The following is a 19,358-nucleotide window of genomic DNA, read 5'->3' on the forward strand; positions in this document are numbered from 1 at the left end:
AACTTGTCATTATCGGCCTCGAAAACGATGTCGTCAACGCCGAAGACCTCGACAGAATTGGAATTCTACTCGACAATCTCGAAGCCATCGACGTCGAGGACCTGGGGATAGTCACTGGGTGTGTCGTAACCGTGACTTTTCTTGGCGTCGACGCCGGTGTCGAAGCTGGTGTCGAGTCGACAGACCCGTGTGTCGAAGGTCCCTTCGACAATGGCGTCGAAAACATCGACCTCGACGGAACCCTCGTCGACGGAACCTTCGAGGAAGGTTTGGAGGTCATAGTCCTACTCTAGGGTTCGAGACACGCTCGAGAGGATTCCTTCGCCGGGTACTGCGACTCGCGGCGTTTTTGACCTTCGGTTCTTTCGACCAGAGCATCGCTCTCGGCAGTCTTCGAGGGGGTCGAGGCCGCTTTCTCGAAGACGCTCATCATATTTTTGCAGAATTCCTCCCATTCAGCCTGGGAACTATGTTTCGTGGGGCAAGGGATTCTTTTTGGCGAAACAGAGGAAGAGGAAGACGGAGAAGGGGATCTTCGACGTCTCCTCTTCGAGTGCTTCGATCTCGAGGAGTGATGAGACCCACTCCGAGTCCTGGAGCGCGAATGGTGACGAGGAGACGAATGTCTCGACTTCGTCGACGAAGAAGAAGCTTTAAAAAAGTCTTACCTTTCTCCAGCTTCCCCCTACGCTCCTTCAGGGCCTTAGCTGTCATGGACATACAGTCCTCGCATTCCGAACAATGGTGTTCAGCTCCCAAACACCACAGACAAACTCTGTGAGGGTCAGTCAACGTCATCTTTTTCCCACAATCTCGACATTTCTTGAAGCCAGGTTCGAGGAGTTGTCGGTTCCGATGAGGAAGCCATCGAGTACGGATCGAATGACTCGAGGTAAATAGGATTAATCTGACTAAGAACTGAGAACCGAGCAACGGTATTCCGAGGCACTGAGTAAGCGCGGAAAAACGGAACTGAGCAACGGACGCTGCACGTGGCCTTTATAGGCAGGATGACGTCGATACGGCGGCTGTCGAGGGACATCGACTCGGAGGACGTGGACGCACAGCGCCCTCTAGAGAAAAATTTTTCCGAGGCCAGCAGAGCTGGAAGGAGATATCTAAAATGAGGAATACGTCGGAGGACATAATCCCTTAGAAGGTTTTGTTTGGATTGCGTTGCAGGTACAGAAGGGAAGAATGCAGGATCTTGAGGAACATAAGGTGGAGGTTTTGCCACAAGGTTTTAAGTTAAGCAGGATGCAGACAGAGGAAGGACACAGAAGGACATGAGGATAAGAGGCTGTGTCTGATGGTATTGGTTGAGGTCATGTGACTTTAAAAGTTCATGGACATAAAAGAACGAACTACACACAGGAGTTTGTGGGAAATGTAGTTTTCTGGTTGCTGCTCGAGCTTTCAGTAAACGAAGAAAGCATAATCCTTCGGCTCTGTCTTGAATAGAATCTTGACTTTCTATAAAAACCAGTATGGAAAAAAATCAGTATTATCCACAATGCTTTCTGGGATTAATGCATAATGCAAACACAAAAGATGATACTCTTTCCGCACTGCATACAGGCCAGATTTCAGGACACCTATCAGAGCAGTTTTGAGTCTAGAGATGGACTTTGTTCTTATTATAGATCCACTACATCCCTTACAGATGGCAAGTGAAAATCGCAATATCTGAAACTAAAAACTGGAAGAACTGTTGCTAAGCTCCCAACAAAAAACAAGAACTGACAGTATCCATCCACTATTGCTTCTCCGATTGAAGTCTGTTCAAATCTGGAGCGTGGTTTAACTCTAGATTGACTTTTTATTCAGAAGTGGCCTGTAATGCAGGAACTCCTCCGAACTGCCAGGGGCAGTGCCATAAACACAGGCACACCCGAGTCTGAGCAAGCAAGAGTCTGAGAAGACGGACCTGCACTCAAGGCATTTACAGGTATTCATTTGTATGTGGCTATTGTCTGTTGTTCGAGCTTGCTCAAATCAGCTGCCATGGTTCTATTCCAGAACACGATTTTCCATGAAGCCATATTGAACACGCGTCTCTTCGTTCTGAATACAAACACATTTTCAAGACCTAGTACATCTTTCCCAATACGAGTCACGTATTTTGCATTTGTATTTATTGAATTTTATATAGCGCTTTCAGCCAAAGTGCTTTACATAGAACAAGCAATACATAAAGCAAAAAGAATTCATTTCATGAATCATGTAGCAGAGAACAATATAAAGAACAATTTAACATGAAAGACACTAATATAGACTTACACATAGCTGGACAGTGATCAAAATCAGCCGTTGATGGTCTGGCAGGTGACTGGAGTAGGTGGGAATTTAAGGAAGTGCGGAAGGAGGAGTAAGAGGTGAAAGCGGAGAGGCAGAAGGTTCCAGTGAAGTGGAGCAAGAAGTTGGAAGGAACGGAAACGGGATTGTGCACAAGGGGCGGGCGGAACAGTAAGTACGGAGTGATCAGCGGAGTGGAGAGAACGAGGGAGAATAGGAGAGGAGGGAAGCAAGTTAGGGGTCGGGCAAGTCCATAGAGAGATTTTAAGACAAGACAGAGGAAGTTGTACTTGAGTTGAGAATGGAAGGAGAGTCAACCCAGTGAGGTAAGTGATGGAGAGTCCTGGTGGGAGAGAAGACAGAACGGTAGAAGGATTTAAGAGGGGCTAGGAGTGAGGAGATTAATGAAGAAATTAGAAGTTTAGTGGCGTGGAAAGTAAGAAAGGGATGCATTTTCCGTATGTTGTATAGGTGGAAGCGACAGGCCCGGGAGGTAAGATGTGGTGAGTGAAGGAGAGGTTAGAGTCGAGGTGGAGACCAAGATTGTGGGCAGAGGGGGAGATGGGAGGGAGGAAAGAAAGGAGAAGGAGGAGGAAGGGTATTAGCAGGAAAGAATAGAACTTCAGTTTTCTCTGTGTTCAGGGTAAAAGTGGGAGGACATCCAGGATTTGATGGCAGTGAGGCTGGATGAGAGTTTATGATGGATGCGGGGGGTGAATGAGAAAGAAAAAGCGATTTGTCGTCAGCATAGAAGTGGTGAGATACGTCAAAGGCAAAGATAATAGGGGCGAGAAGGGAGGTGTACAGAGAGAAGAGAAAAGGGCCAAGTATGGAGCCTTGGGGGACGCAATACTCGAGAAAGCAGGAGAGGGAGGTGCAGACGCCCCAAAACACAGCAAAGGTGCAGTTGGATGGATAGGAAGCGAACCAATCAAGGACAGAGCCAATGAGGCCAAAGAAGTAAAGAGTGACCTACTTTGTCAAAGGCGGCTGAAAGGTCAAGGAGAATAAGGACAGAAGAGTATTTGGATTAGCGGGCTGTGAGGAGGTAGGAGAGATGTAAGCAGAGAGTTGAGAGTAAACAAGGCTTTCAAGGAGCTTAGATAGGAAGGGTAAGAGGGAGATGGGGCAAAAGTTTGAAACCAGGAGAGGGTTTGCAGAGGTCTTTTTCAGAATGGGAATGATTATTGCGTGCTTGAAGGGAAAGGTAGCGGTAGCAAGACAGATGTTGAAAAAGGAGGTAAGGTACCAGGAGCGGGTAGACTTGGTGATGAGAGAGGTGGGAAGGGGATCAACGCGAGCAACGGTTGGGTGGGTTTTGGATAGGACAAGGGAGACTTCAGAGTCAGAGACAGGAGTGAAGTTAGATGGTGGTGGAGGGGGTTGTGGGAGATGGGGAGGGAGAGTGTATGATGGTGATTGTAGAATGTGTTGATGTAGAGTGTACTCGAGGAGAAAAAGTTAGCGAGATCAGTAGACGAGAGGTGAGGCAACAGATCAGGAGTGGGGGAGAGGGAGAGTCAGGGTTTGGAAGATACAGAGGGGGTGGGAAGATGGAGTGTGGAGAAGGTCTGAAAAGGAAGTTTGTTTAGCATATTTAATGCAGTTGTCAGAGAGCGGTAGGAGAAGTAGCCTGGTTAGCTGGAGAGCAGTTTTTGTGCCAGCGCCTATCAAGGCGGCAGAGAAGGTGGCGCATTGTGGAGAGAGCCAGGGTTGGGCAGGTTTGCGGGAAGGGCAGGAGTTGAGAGGGTAGAGTTAGTAAAGACTGGACGCGAGGGAGAAGGAGTTTGAATGTAGCCTCATTCGCAGAGAGTGGAAAAATGAGTGGGAGAGTTGGTGCAGTTGTCATAGAAAAGTGAAGAATTTAAGTTAAGCAGGTTGCGTCGGGAGAAGGAGGTGGAGGGGTGGGGAGACAGTAAAGAATGGTCGGACATAGCTAGGGAGGTCAGATACAGAGGAAGCTGTAAAAGAAGAAACAAAGATTAGGTCTAGAGTTGAGCCGGAAGTGTGAGTGGGTGGAGTAGGGAGAGGCGTAAGTAGGTAGGAGTAGAGTGTTGAGAGGAAGGGGGGGTGGGGGGAGATAGGCGAGTGGTGGAGAGATGCAGGTTAAAGTCACCAAGCATGATCACAGAGGTGTGGGACTAGGTGAGATGTGGCGAAGGAGGTGGTCATTGTCATAGAAGGATCCAAGCGTGCCAGGTGGACGGTAGATAATGAGAAAGGATATGGGGTGAGGTGAAGATTTTGTACATTTATTCGAAGGAGGGAAAGTCTGTGAGAGGTACAGGACAGGGAGCGGATAGGAACTTTGCGTGATGTAGACCAATGCCACCACCACGTCCGGTGGTGCGGGGAACATGGGTGAATGAAAAGGAGGAAGTGAGAGATGCAAGTAACACCATTTATCTTGTATTTGAAAAACACCACCTAGTCAATTACCTGTATAAAAAGGTACATTGTACATGTTGTTCCGAAAGATTGCCAACTGTCTATTAAACAATGCTTTGCCCTTTATTCCCTTAGTATTCTAATCAATACCACAAGCTCTGACTTGGCCAGCAAGTCTAGCTACTTCCTAAATGGGAGCGTCTTTTGTCATCTTTCTACACTTCCTGCAAACCGAATCTGTGGCCGTGCGTGCCCAGTGCCGAGTAGGATGTGCGGGACAGACGGGTAATGATAGATAGGGAAGTCGTCGCTAGAGTGTCCACATCGTACTGGAGGATTGAAACAAACCCAGTTGGGGGAAGTGCTGCCCCAAAGACAAGGAAGAGGTGGGAGCTTCAGGGAAGTAGAAAGCGGCAGATGAAGATCCACTAAGGACCGAGTGAGTGCCCCCACTATTTATGAACAGTCTGCACAGTGCATGGACAGGCTGGGTGCCCACCATCAAAAGTTATTTCTCCAATACAACCTCAAGGCCCCTCTGCAAGTACACCCGCTCACATGGAAATACTCCTACCACAGGAACCACTCAGTATCGCTACATGAATTATCCCTAGCTCTAGGCACACCAGCCACTCATCTCTGCATCAGACACTTAGACATGCACCACCCAGGACTCCCGAGTACTCTAAACTCCAGGTACACCACAGGGTACCATTATCATAGTACCCAACTTGTTTCTGCACCAACCACAGCAACTCTTTCCAGTACCTTCAACCTATGACATTTTCCTCAAGTAACCCGAAGCACTGCTAGGGCACCAACATTAAACTGCTTTTCAGGTATGCCCTGCATATCTGCAGCCACATCAAAGTTCTCCACATGGCCCCCATCTTATAACCCCAGCACCAAGGATGGCTCTTAAAAAGCATCGTTACAGTAGCCCCTCACCACAAATCCCTCGTCCACATATGGGCCTTCTTTACCAGGCTAGTGCTGCCCTCATACCACATGCTCTGTCCAAGTCTCTACCACCCCATTAAGTATGCACCTCACTGAGCTACTCTTCTGCCCCCCCACCCCCATCATTTCAGTTCCACCTCTAGCTAACATGGCATCACACCCAATAAACTCCCACAATTACAAATCACTGCACTAAAATACACACTTTCAGTGACCTAAACAGAATCCATTAAAGGTCTACCTGCATGACAGACTGCCAATCACTTCACCCAATATCACTATGAGCTGCTAGCAATTAGTTCAACCATACAACACCCAAGAAAACATTAGCTGACACCACCCGCCCCAACAAAAACCAAAATAGCACAAACACATGTACCATTTACAAGTTTGGCACCAACCTACAAATTCACCAGATCAACTACATAGTTCTACACTCAAGAGCACTTGCATCTTCAGTTTCACATAGCAGCGTGTGAGCGTAGCAACCAAACTCTGTTATGGGAATGTTCCAATTCCATTTTTTTTTAAACGACGTAATCTGAATGATTGCGCAGGTGTGTGGGAACGTGTAGGTGTCACTTCCCTGTCCAACAGGCATGACCTGTTAAGACATGGTGATAGAGTTGAGCATGTCAAATTAGATCTGTCCGACAAAACATTTGTAGCACACAATTTACTGTTAATTTATAGTCCAATATTTTGTAGTTGTTGCACAGCTATATCTTTGGGAACTGCAACATTACACAGTACATCTGCCCATTGTGTCTTTCAATTATCCAGGTGAAGTAAGAGGCAGGTTCTGAGGAAGGAATGACCAACAGTAGCCATCCCTGCAAAAAGACTTAGGTTTTCCAGCTTTTGTTAACAGCCATTAGTACGTTTTGGAATAGTCAGTTTCCACCCATCAGCTTTTACAATATAAATTCTCTTGTTTTTTTCACTGCATCTTCTTCTTGGAGTTCACTCAAGATTCCACCAGTAGCTGCTTTTACTCGCTACCTTTCTTTTCAAAGCCTCAATTAGTCCCTCTGCATCACCATAGGGTTTGAAAAGTCTGTTGCCTCTTATTACTTTTTCTTGGCTGCGGGTATGAAAAATGCAAGTTTAAACTTTATAATGTTACTGCCAATACAACAAACATTTTGCTTGAGCTGTACACTGGGGGTAAGTGACTCCCGCTAAGGGTGATCGTATCAGTCCCCTTCGATTTTTGCTTATTCTTGCTGTCCTTAGTACTCCCCCCCCCCCCCCCCCCCCAAGTCTCCCCCATGCAGCTAGTGTAGCTGCTCACATACTGACCCCGACTACGGTCCCAGGGCATTCAACCCATAGCGCTTTGCCAATAACAAGATAAAATCAGTAGACCATCTATACTTTAGAGTTACTCTAGAGGAAAGATGCTGTAAAAGAGAGGCGGGCATTGTGCAGCATTCTATGTGTGAAAAAAGGGAATGCCTCCACTAAGGGACGTCAGATGTACCCTCCACCACCCCCTCCCCCAACATCAAATAGATGAACCAAAAAAAAAAAATAATACATTGCTTACCTGACTAGAAAAGCACAACTGCCTTGAAATCCTCTGCACATTTCTCTTCTACTATCTTCAAGACCCTTTATCATCCATTCACAATTAACTTAACCGGGAATTGCCATGGGCTCAAATTCCCCATCCCTTCAAATACACAGAGAATTGTCGGAATCAAAGGAAAGCACATAAGAGTGCCATGATGCAAGTTGTTGCCTAAAAGAAGAAAAAGTTAATTTAGTATGCACCAAGTATTTGTGAACCAGGTCTGTACCCAAAACCATCAATTCATAGTGGGCTTGCTATGGATGTTCCTGCCTGATATGTCCCGATTTGTGAGTGAAGCGCCTCTTGTTGCTTGGTATCTTCCTCCAAGACTTCACCCATCGTGGCTTTAACTAGTTGCATCTGCTCGCTAATAAAATTAGGAGGTGGGTGTTCTGGAGAGGCAATAAGTTCTTAACTGCAGAGCTCTTGTACCTAAAATGCTGCAGTCATTTTGTGTGTGTCCTTTAAACAAGCACCGGTTTCAGTTTCAACCATAGAGAGTCCCAGCTTGTAGACCGCAACATGTATATGAAATGATAGGGACCAGAAAAAGGAGGGTATGCAGGGCCAGAACCCATGACTAAAGCGATCTTTGGGGGTTGGGGGAGAGAGGAACACAAAGTATTACACCTTAGCAGGAAGGCCTTTGCTAATAAACATCCAGAAGGGTCAGAAGTCACCCCCCACCCCAGAAAACATTACTACTGTGCCATAAATGATGCATTACAGCTGAACTAGTGCAGCGCTCATAGCAATGAAAAATTCCTGCAAAAAACTAAAACCAAGTCATGGGTAAATTTTGCAGAGGCATGGTTTCTCACATGCGCCACAGCACGATACATGTAGATAACGTATTAAAGGGTCGGCTGCACCCATCTGAGGAAGGCATGAACCCATTTGTGTGAAACATTGTGGGGGCACTGGAGCAGCCACAGCGGGTAGCCAGTAGGAGCATTTATCTCCTACTTGGTGACAGTTTGAAAGCGATCAGCCTGATCTGTAGAACAGTCATTGTGTGGAACTGGGAAGGAGTCGCCCAACCCACAAAAAGGGAGCTTCTGTATGCTGAACAGCTAGGGTTCCTTAAGACAGTGGCTTGAAGGATTATGGTGAATGTTTTGGATAGAAAATATAAGCATTTGTGTGGGGAGGGGGGGGGGGGGGGGGGAGAACCAAAACTATATTTTACTCAAGGGGGCATCTGGATAAAAAGACTTGAAGTCCACTGCCTTAAGGGAATTCTTCTTTAATGCAAATTCAGTCGCTGGACAATTAAAGGATGCCACTTTTTTTGTTGGCTGGTGTTCAATGGCTTAAGTGAAAGCAGTAATCAGGTTGAAGAGAAATAAGGGGGTGTGGGGGGGGGGGAGCTCATCTGTTCACCGTTGGTTAGAGGAGCCCTTTTCTCTACCTTATTAATGTGAGCTTAGATGGCCAATATCTACAACCATTCTCTGTGTGCTGAATCACAGCAGCTTTTGTAAAGTAAAGCACAAAGCGCCCTGTGCCCAGAAGCAGGAATGCAGGAAGAACGCATTCATCAGGGCATTTCAACCATTCCCAGACGTGGGACATGGCAGCGTGTGCAGCACACCCCGTTCCACACAGCGGCTCAAACAGTCTGCCACACACTACCTCAGCCAGCTTTCATGCCAGCCAAACAAAACTGCCACTTGGCACCTTGCTTCAGAATTGAGCAATATTAAGATGCTGCAAAAGAAACGCATGCTTCCCACGAGCTACACAAACAATCCCAAAAAGGGAAATCTATGACAGCGGGCGTCTGTGCAATGACATGCAGAGGTCTCACAACTTATTGAAAATAAGCACTGTGCCCTTTATATACAATAGACATTCTCACAGGGGCTGTGCAACAAGACGACAGAGTCAAACCTTGAGTATCACTGTGCCCATGAAACTCTTTCCTTCACAGTAAAGCACTGCAATGATTTTGCTCGTGCCCACTGAAGGTGTGGTCATGTGTATGAGTTGTATATGCACCGTACCGTACAAGGCAAGCACATGGATAATTGACCACTTTAAAAAGCAACCAGGGATTTTTCAATGGTTTGTTTAGTACATTAAGCGTCTGCCGTTCAAGCCCATATGTGCACTGTCCTCCCTAGGGACCGTGGGAGGGTCTAAATGCTCTTCCAAACTAGCAATCAATTGTTAACATAGCGGTGCCAGCAAGATATTTGCCTTTTAAACACACCATTTCTTGATAGTCACTCTACAGCGGTGGTCTTCAAACGTTTGTTGACCCACAGCCCCCGAAAAAGTACCTGGCTTGGCCCCCCGCCCCATAGACATGGACTCCAAATGTTTATCGGTTGCAAATGGTTATTGCCCGCTGGTGTACAATGGTGCCCCAAATGGAGGTGAGGGTGCCAAACATCAAATTCTCTCAAAATCATCACTTTCAATAACTCAAATTAGATTAGAGGGCAAATATTTGTAAACACAGCATTCAGAATGTTTTGCTACAGAGGACTTCACTAAAAGCAGTGTTGCATATTTTTTTCCTACCGTAACGTTTGACCTGTAACAATTAGTTTCTTAAGTACAACACGATTACTATCAATGCAGTCACTTGTAAGTTGGACAGTGGCATACTGGAGAACTAGTGTGAAGGATGGGCCTGTCCTTCAGCAGCCAGCATGTTACTATTGGGTTAATTTTTGCAATAGACGACCACAAGTTTTCTTCCAGCTTTGACCGATATTTAGTCTTTATTGCTGAGAATCCAATCTCAGAAAAGGTATGAGGTGCTGAAAGGTAACAGTACATTTGGATAAAAGTAGGAAACTGCATTTTGGCAAAATCCACCGAAAGACAATTTTTTGAATTGGCTCTCCAGTAGGTGGTGACTTCGAAGCTCCATTGGTACTTCCTGGGGGTGCATTGGGAGGTGGCCCCTATGTCTGCTAGGAAAGGCTGAACCACTCAATCATTGATGCTACAATTGTCCTCTGGAAAGTACTGGTTCTGAGATTGTTTCCCATTAGTTCAGCAACACATGAAAGATCATCTGCTACTAATGGAAAAGCATCGGAATGCAGACATCAACCCTCCTCCTCCAAAGCTCCAGCTTCTTCTAGAAGGCTGATATGTTTGTGTTCATAGCTAATGATGTGGTTTCTTTTCTGTGCCTTGCAGGGAGATGTTTAGAAAATGTAGCTTTTCAAAGAGGTCACCATAGTAAGGCAACAGTACAAGCCAGTGTGAATCACAGAGGCTCTTTCGCCTGGTCTAAACCCAGGAGAAAGTGCCTAACTTTGTTCCAGAGTTCCTAAACGCGATTTAAAACCTTTCCCCCTGGAGAGCCACCGGACCTTCGTGTGAAACAAATCATGATGTTCAGCTCCCATTTCTGCATATAAATGTGGCAAAGACGGGTCCCTGTGCAGTGCATCCAGATAGGATTTTGCAGTGAGTATTTTACTCCCGTATTTTAGAGAGTAAATCCAATTACAAGAGAGTAAATGATTTTCCTCCTTTGCAAGAGACTAAAAAAAACAAAAAACTGACAACTATCCAATATGTGCGTAAAATTAAAAAACAGTTCGAAAACATAAGTGAAAAAGCAGCCATAATTCAAAGTGGTTCGAAATAGTTTATTGCACTTGTGGAAAACATTTTCCCCACACAAGAACCTTGTAGATGTATACTATCCAATCTCCATGATACTTGGGCACAAAGTTACTACAGATGCCAGCTAGTTACATCGGGTGATTCATAAATAAAAGTCCCTCGCTCTACCAGAATCACTTCTCTGCCTCTCGGGGCTACTGTTGCTGCCTAGCACTACCTGCCTGACAGCCACGCCATATTTTTGCACCATCTCTCCCTCCCTTTGCTACTTTGTTTCCCCAGTCTCTCACTTTCTGATGCTGTTCCTTGCACTCTGTGATGCCACATATTGCGGTCCGTTTCTCGTTTACTCTGGATCTCCCATCTCTGCATTCTATTGTTGCTTTTTCCCTCCTATATCTCACTATCCGTTAATATAATGCCTAGTCCTCCCTCGTGTCATTTTTCTGGCTATATCGGTTTTGTAATTTTCTCGGTTGTGGTTGCTACTCCTTTTGATAATCTTTCTTGTACTGTCTTATGCTATTGGCCTGTCCATCTCTAGTCTTGCTTTTCTATTTCCATCTCTCCCGACCTGCTATTGATCTGTTTTATTTCACTGATTTCAAATGTCTCTTTTGCTCTGCTTCTATCCCTCACTCCTAGTGTGTTTGTCCTATTAACTCAGTTTCCCCTTCTCACTTGCTGTCCCTATCACGTAACTCATGGCTCCCTCTTCCTGTTGCTCGATTTCTTGTTTTGGATTGTCTAGTATGTCCTCAGTCCCTTCTCCTGCCCATCCCCGCCACAACTGTGTTTCTGTATTGCTTAAGAGTTGCTCTTCCTCTCCTGTTTGTCTTTTAACATAGCAACAATAAATATCCAAAAAGCTGAAAATGCCCTTTCTATTTAAAAAAATCTAGTGCAGCTTTACCATTGGGTGCTAATTTTTAGATGTGTGCACACCTTTTAGCCATTAGGCTGGGAATTATAGAGTTAGAGGTTTGTCTGATCAGATGCAGCACTTGCTTTATTGTAGATGCTTTACCAATACTTTATGCCATTACAGGTACAAGAGCCCATATGAGAGATGTGCTCTGTGCCAGTACAGGCATAACCGCCTCAATGAGGTGTGTATTCTGAGCCATTACATGTATAGCAGCACTGAAGAGTTGTGTTCTGAGCCATCACAGGTATAGCAGCCCAGATAGATGAGGAGTCCTCATTAGAGGTGCTTCTTCTGAGCCATTACAAGTATAGTGGTCCTCATTGGATTTGTGTGTTCTGCTTCTGAGCCATCACAGGTATAGCAGCCCTGAGGAGGTGTGGGTTCTGAGCCATTACAATTATAGCAGCCCAAATTAGAGGTGTCGGTTCCCAGCCATCCCAGATATAGTAGCCTCAATGAGGTGTGTGTTCTGAATGGTTACAAGCACAGCGGCCACGAAGAGTTGTGTTCTGAGCAATCACAGGTATAGCAGCCCTGATTTGTGTGTTCCGAGCCATTATAAGCATAGCTGCCCTTAAGAGTTGTGATCTGAGCAATCACAGGTATAAGCCATTACAAAAAGAGCATCCCGGATGAAATGTGTGTGTTCCAAATCACTGAACATTTAGTAGTCCTTTTGACAAGTCGAAAGTTAAGTCAACTGTGTTACAATTGAATGTTACCTGCATCTTAAATGCAGGTCTGATGCAGACTCATTAACTCAACTATTGCTTTGAAATGTGCTAGACTTTTTGGCAGTGGGAATCAGTAATCAAACATGGGAGAAACAGAAGTTTTGAAAATCTCAAGAACGAGTAGAAGGTATTGCACAATATGACAGCAATACCATCTTCTCACACGGTCAGAGGTTGGTGGGAAGAGCTCAGATACTGTTCTTGCTCTGTACTTTAGCGCACTGCAGAAAATGCCAACGCATGTTCCTGCTGAAATTCAGGTGCTCTCCCAAAACATAGCATTATGCCCACATTTCTTAGCAGTACTGATATCAGCCCTGCTGTGAATATTGGCATTGTGCGATAACATGAAAACGGTATAGCAGCTCCGTTGATAGATTAGGCTTCTTTACCTGAATATATAGCAGTCCAGTTGAGAAGTACAGGCACAAGCTGTGTCACTGAAAATATATACAGCACTGCTTCTACCAGTATCCTTTATACCTGCTTGCGGTGGGTGGTCAGAAAGGGAGTTAAGTTCAGACCACATGCTTAGCGATGCAATTGGTGTGCTTCTGTGAGGACGATTACTAATTATGACATGTCCATGCTGCTGCAACTGCACTCCCTCTATTAAAGCCAATAAAGCAGAAATTCAGCCCTTGTTTAAGGCCATTTTCATTTTACACAATGCTACATGTGTCCTAAAGCAAAGTGATAAGCATGTTCATGATTCAAGATGTTTTAATAACACTAACCTACAAAATGCAGGCAGTTGAATAAAGTGAACACAGCACAAATTCCCTTTTGCATGAATCAGAAAGTATTATCTTGATAGAATCAGAAGAGCGTTAGAAAAAATAGAGTTAAAAAAATTAGGACTCACAGTTGCTTCTTTCAAGGAACTGTGTCGATTAAAGTAAAGTGTGTATTTGCAAGCTGCTTCTAGTCAGGCTGTCACTAGTGAGCTCCATGATTTATAGTGGTGCTGCCATAAATAGCCTGTATAAGTGGTACGCAAGGAAGAATTAAAAAGGCCTGTATTGACATTTCTGGGCGTAAAAAGGCCTCATGCACACCTTATCGGGAGGGCTGAGTGCATCTTAATGTACCATTTTACAAAAGAAGTCAGCAAACCTGAGAGTCCATTCCCAATATTGCGCACAGGCAAAGCGTGTGTCTACGATATATGTGGAGCTACTGCCAGCATTTGCTTTTAAGACAGCTCTAGCATCACACATTGAAGAAGCACCATCCATGCAAATACCACACTGCAGTTCTGCCCCGAAATGGTTCACAAAATATATTTCTCCAATATCTCTTTTCCACGGTAGTACCTCATAAAAGCAATCAAATGTGCTTCTTTTGAAATGTCAGTGACCTCATCCAACTCTAGGGCAAACTGTTTCAAGTGCAATATCAATTCTGTACTGATAGAGGACAGGTCAGTGATGCGGCGGAAAATTGTGGCGTCAGACATAGCAATACTTTTGCATTTCTCGGCTGCACCGTCACTAAGCATTACCCGGTTGACAGTGAGAATTGTTGGCAGAATTACTTTCTCAGCATCTGTAAAGGGCTTTTTAGTTTTTGTCCATATAATGTGGCAAGAAGCTTTCAAAGCATTTGCAGGTACTGAGGCCACCTTTAACAGTGTCTTTCTGCATGCTTTGCAGCTGCCGTACAAACAAATCCTGCATCTTTGTTGCTAAATCGGCCCGTTTTGTTTCCAAATGCCACCTTAATAGTGTTGGCTTCAGGCTTGCTAATGTAGCACTAAAAACCACAATGCAGCTTTACTTGTCCAGCAACTGCGATCCATGTGAACCCAGAGTCCAAATAAGACATACTAACGTGTTTTTGCATTTCTTTTGTCCGTTTCCATCGCTCATTCTGATTTTGATTTGAGATTCCTACCATCTTTGGGTGCTAGGAAACAAGCCAGTTCTATGTGATATTTCTGCACCTTAAAGCCGAACACAATAGAGCGATTTTTTCTGCCTTTTTTGCATTGGCTTTAAAAAGGCAGAAATATCACATAATTCCGCATCCACTCATTAATCGGGGGGTGGTTAACCCCCAATTTCCTCACCTCCCGCCAATCAACACACACCACACACACACTCCAAAACTCACCTCTCCCTCGTGCAATGACGCTGCTGGGGCTTACAGCGCCTGTCAGCCCCTGCGCGCACTTGTGTGCGGCAGGGGTTTGATAAGCACGATAGTTCAATTGAGAAAGACCGCTCTCTGCGGTTATGGAGCAACCTTTCTAAAATGAACGATCCCCCCCCCCGCCCGCCCCTCTCCATCGGTACAGTGAAAGATCTTTTCACTTAGTACCAATGATTCATCTAAAAAAGGAGCCTGAATCTGTGAAAACATTGCAAACCCCCACTTTAAGTCACATTCGTATTTAAAAAGCATTTTCAGTTCTCAAAAATTAAAAATGCTACAAAAGATTTAAAATGGCACACATGAAAAGGCTGGGGAAAAATAAATGAAACACACATTGATACAAGTCTCATAAGGCTCCCTGTTCAGATCGTGAAGTTCAAGCTCCAATTTCTTTTTGAAGTGTGGTCCTGGACTAGGCCACAGATGGCGGCGAAAACCACACCTGATGCACATTGCACAGGGCCGATATAACCCTTCAGCACTTCTACTCAACCAATAGTACAGAGGGAAAAGAAATCCTTACTAGCCTGTGTGACTGGGTCAAGTGCTTCACTGGATTTTTCTTGCTGGGCTACAGGTGGTTAGGCTGACACACCGACGCTTGGAGCGATGCTGCTGCAATGAAAACAAACAGTTAGCCAAGGATACATGGGTCTACTTGAGACTTCAAAATTAAGATTAGATGAGCAGGGGTTAAAACCAGCTCTTGTGCGTTAGGCATCCGCTAGTAAGTAGAACATAACACTGGGAAACCAGCAGAGTACATAGTGTATATAACTCCCATATGAGACGTGAACCTTCAGTACCACCCCAAACTGGACATGAGAAAGACCAGCCTCAAAAATAGTTTTGAAATCCCAACTATTGATGGGGGATTTCTCTTACGTGAAATGACCGAAGGGGATCTGATCTTTCTGGTGTCCACTCTTGCAAGATAATATTTCAAGGTGCCAGCCCAAAAGAGGCAGACAAGTTACATCTGTCCTCCTGAAGGGACAAATCGCATCCCTAATGGTTGATTCTACTTCACAGAGGTTGGGTTCACTCAATGCCAGGGGGATTGAATTTCTCTAAATAAGAGATCACTAGTGATGGAAGGAATTTAATAGGCTGAAATTGCACGTTTTATTCTTACAGGAAACTCACTGGGCTAGGGATAGGGAAATGGCATTTAAATCCAGGTCCATACAGGAAGTCCTCCGTGCCTCCTTCCAGTCCAAAAAAAGGGAAGTAGCAATCCTTCTGTCACCTAAAGCTCACTTTGTACCTAAAGCCCAACGTAAGGATCCGGGTGGCCGCCTTGTAAAGATGAAAGATCAGGGGCAACAAAGTAACGTCAGTATCAATTTATGCCTCCAACGAGGCACAGGACCAATTTTGGGGAGGGATTAAAGCAAAAATCATGGCTTTCACAGAGGGGTTCATCCTGGTGGGTAGCAATTTCATCATGGTCCTCCATCCCTAGTGGGACAAGAAGTCTGAACGCCCCTACTCTGACATGCACATCCAGAAAAGGATGGCTCTCTTTTCACACTACGAATGGGGAACTTGGCCTTCGAGACGGTAATTCCTCATGGCATGGACGAGGCACCCTCTTTACATTCTTTTCCACCCCACACTCCTTTTCTAGGATTATGTCCTGGTTGCCAAAACATTGTGCGAGAACAAGACTTCATTCCATGGTCCGATCATGACCTAGTTAGGGCCCAAGTTGGAATCCCCCAGGGTGCGCCCGATACCACTAGGTGGACTTGCAACGACCTGTTGAAGGACGGAGTCAGCCCAAACCCTCCTAGCAGCCATAAATAATTCTTTTAAAGAAATGACAACTGGCAGGTGGGGGTTGCGGGAGTTTGGAGGCCTTTAAAGCTCCAGTCTGGGGGTCCTAATGAGTATGGGGGTAATGGGAAAAGTCGGAGCCAAGGAGGAGAAACTGCTTAGAGACAAAATAGAGGCGATCTGACCGGGGGCCGGGGGGGTATGAGCTCCAAACAACTCGAGGCAAAACTCGCCGCTCTATTGGTTGGGCAGACTGAAAGGAAACTGGACTTTCTGAAACAAATATATGGAGAGGGGTGGGGGATGGAGAAGGCAGATCGAATCTTGGCTTGGAGGCTGCGTGAGCTCATAAATAGTAGGAGTCTCGATACGGTGCAACTACCTTGGGGGGTGGTGGGGGGTTGGAGCAAATGTCTAGACGACCCGGGAATAGAAGAGCAATACCGTCTGTACTAGGAGCGTCTCTACACATCTACGTACGTGGGAGACGGGTTGAGGTCGATAGTTTTTTGGACGACTCTTCTGATCCCTCGCCTCTCTCCGGAAAAGGCTGACCTCCCCCCACCCCCCTACACTAGGTCTATTTTTGTCCAAATTATTCAATGTGGTTCTGGACTCTGGGACTCTCACTCGGTCCATGTTAGTCGCAAATAGCCTGGCCCAACACCGCCCCTCACTAATTAATGGTGATCAAGTGGAGTTTATCCCAGGAAGGCAGGTGTCCGACAATAGGAAATCCCTGGACCTGATGTATGACGCCTCCAGCAATAACGTAGAAGCTGATCTTCTCGCACTCGACTCTGAAAAGGCCTTCAACCGTATTGAATGGTCCTGCACGGGCAAGGATCTGCAGAGGATGTGTTTGGGGGGGTGGGGGAGATTTAGTGGGTCGATTGCAGCTTTGTACAATGGCCCCTCCGCTAGGGTGGCAATTAACAGGGCCCTCTCTGCTCTGTTCCCCCTCTTCATGGGGTACTCACCAGGGATGCCCCATCTCTCCACTTCTATATGCTCTCGCAATGGAGCGCCTCGCCATAAGCATAAGATGCCACCGGGGGATCACAGTCGCTGTGGGGATCTCGACTAAGCTCTCTTTGCAGACAATATCCTCATTTACCCGACTAATTTAAACGTCCTTCTCCAGAGGCTTCTAGACTTGATAGATTGTTCTTCAGCCTGGAGAATGAATGTATCAAAATACTGTCTCATGCCTATGGGGAAAGGAGCCAAAGACATTGGGGGGAGAGAGTCTGAGGGGCATCAGAGCTGAGCGCACAGCTACTCCCTACCTGGGAGTCATTCTCCAGAGGGACTTGGGTAACCTTTTTGATCTCAACTCCCCCATTCTTTCCAAAGTGAGGTCGGACCTCCTCCGATGGGCCCCCCTGACCTTCATGGTTTGGGCGCATGGCGACTCTAAAAATGAACACCCCCCCGCCTTGTTTGTTTTATTTATTTCTATAGCGCTCCAAACCCAGAGGTAGAAAGGCGCTTAAAGAAGATGGTAACGTAATTGTGAAATATACAACTTACAGTTGTATTTTGCAAATTGTATATTGCTTAACATATAATTTCAATATACAGCCATTTACAGAATACCGACGTAGTCAAGCAGTGGGAGGTGTACGCGTATGTCTGGGTGGTACTTTAGTATCAAATACAGCAGTTTACAGAGCAGAGGGAAGTGAAGCCAGGTGTCAGTGGTGCTACTCTTTGTTGAGGAGCCAGCTGATATGTTTTGTAAAGATCTGGAAGGACTCGATAGTTTTGATGTTGAATGGTAGGGTGTTCCAGAGTTGGGAGGCAAGTACCGTGAAGCTAACCCCTCCAGCTCGTTTTAAGTGGAATCTGGGCACTGTCAAGCATAGAGTGTTGGAGGATCTAGTGGTTCTGGTGGCTGGTTTCATGGTGGATTTATTAGTTAGATATGGTGGGGCTAAGTGATTAAGGGACTTGTATGTGAGGCAGATGGTTTTCAAATCAATTTTCTGGCATATGGAGAGCCATTTGCAAGATTTCCTAGCAGTGGAGATATGCTCTCGCCTAGGAATGTTGAGGGCTACGCACAGTGCATTATTTTGAAGTACCTATAATTTGTTAATTATGGATTGGTTAGCACCTAGGTACAGGCTGTTGCAATAGTCCAGTTTGGATTTTATGAGGGCTCTGGCAAGAGTGATGCAGCTATTGGGTGATAGAAAAGGTCTACTGGCCCTGATGAGCTTGCCGGTGCAGGCTGAGGCAATCATATTGGTTTGTTTGGAGAGGTTAGTGTTGGTATCAAGGTAGAAGCCGAGGGTTTTCACGCTTTTGGCAATGGGGATGGTGTGACCATCGATCGTGATGTTACTGTAGTTGGGATTAAGTTTAGTTAGGTTGCTGGGGGAGCCGAGAAGGAGGAGCTCTGTCTTCTCATCATTCAGGCAGAGGCAATGAGAGGCCGTCCATGCCTGAATGATGGAGAATATTTTGTTGATCCGGGTGACGTCTGCTTGGTAGTTGCCTGTGATAGTGAGGAGTAGCTGGGTGTCATCTGCGTAGTTCGTGTAGGTGACACCCAGACGGTCCAGTTGGTCAAATAGAGGCTTTGTAAATATGTTCTACAAAGTGGGGGATACACAGGAGCCTTGTGGGACCCCACATGAAATGGGGATGGGGTCTGCTGCAGCTGTTGAGAAAACCTGCATAGTTCTATTTGCCAGAAAGGATTGTATCCATGTGATGGCAGAGGAGGAGAAGTGAGCTGCAGTGGCTACAAAGAATTTTGTGGTCGACCATGTCGAAGGCCGCTGAGAGGTCTAGGAGGAGTAGAATCGCGGCATTGCCTTGGTCTTTAATTTCATCAATCTGACTTTTGAGATCAACAAGGGCAGTTTCTGTTCCGTGTTGTGGTCTGAAGCCAGATTGACGTATTCCTAGCAGTTGGTTGGATTCCAGGTATTCCTGA

General features: G+C 45.7%; 1 long non-coding RNA gene across 12 annotated transcripts in view; it reads right to left on the bottom strand.

Annotated features, from left to right (window-relative positions):
* Window positions 1-2,118: 2,118 nt before the first annotated feature.
* The window catches only part of LOC138491664 (uncharacterized), a 47,437-nt gene continuing 30,197 nt past the window's right edge, over window positions 2,119-19,358 (bottom strand). For 8 of the 12 annotated variants that reach the window (XR_011276062.1, XR_011276064.1, XR_011276066.1 and 5 more), the window contains 3 exons: window positions 15,156-15,247; window positions 7,193-7,387; window positions 2,119-6,727 (listed from right to left, as the gene is read on the bottom strand). This is a non-coding gene — a long non-coding RNA (uncharacterized lncRNA). The remainder of the gene's footprint in view (window positions 6,728-7,192; window positions 7,388-15,155; window positions 15,248-19,358) is intronic. The other 4 variants (XR_011276065.1, XR_011276068.1, XR_011276059.1 and 1 more) reach the window with 2 other exon arrangements.

This window comes from Ambystoma mexicanum, chromosome 10 (assembly GCF_040938575.1).
Source record: "Ambystoma mexicanum isolate Mex_15411 chromosome 10, UKY_AmexF1_1, whole genome shotgun sequence".
Lineage (NCBI taxonomy): Eukaryota > Metazoa > Chordata > Amphibia > Caudata > Ambystomatidae > Ambystoma > Ambystoma mexicanum.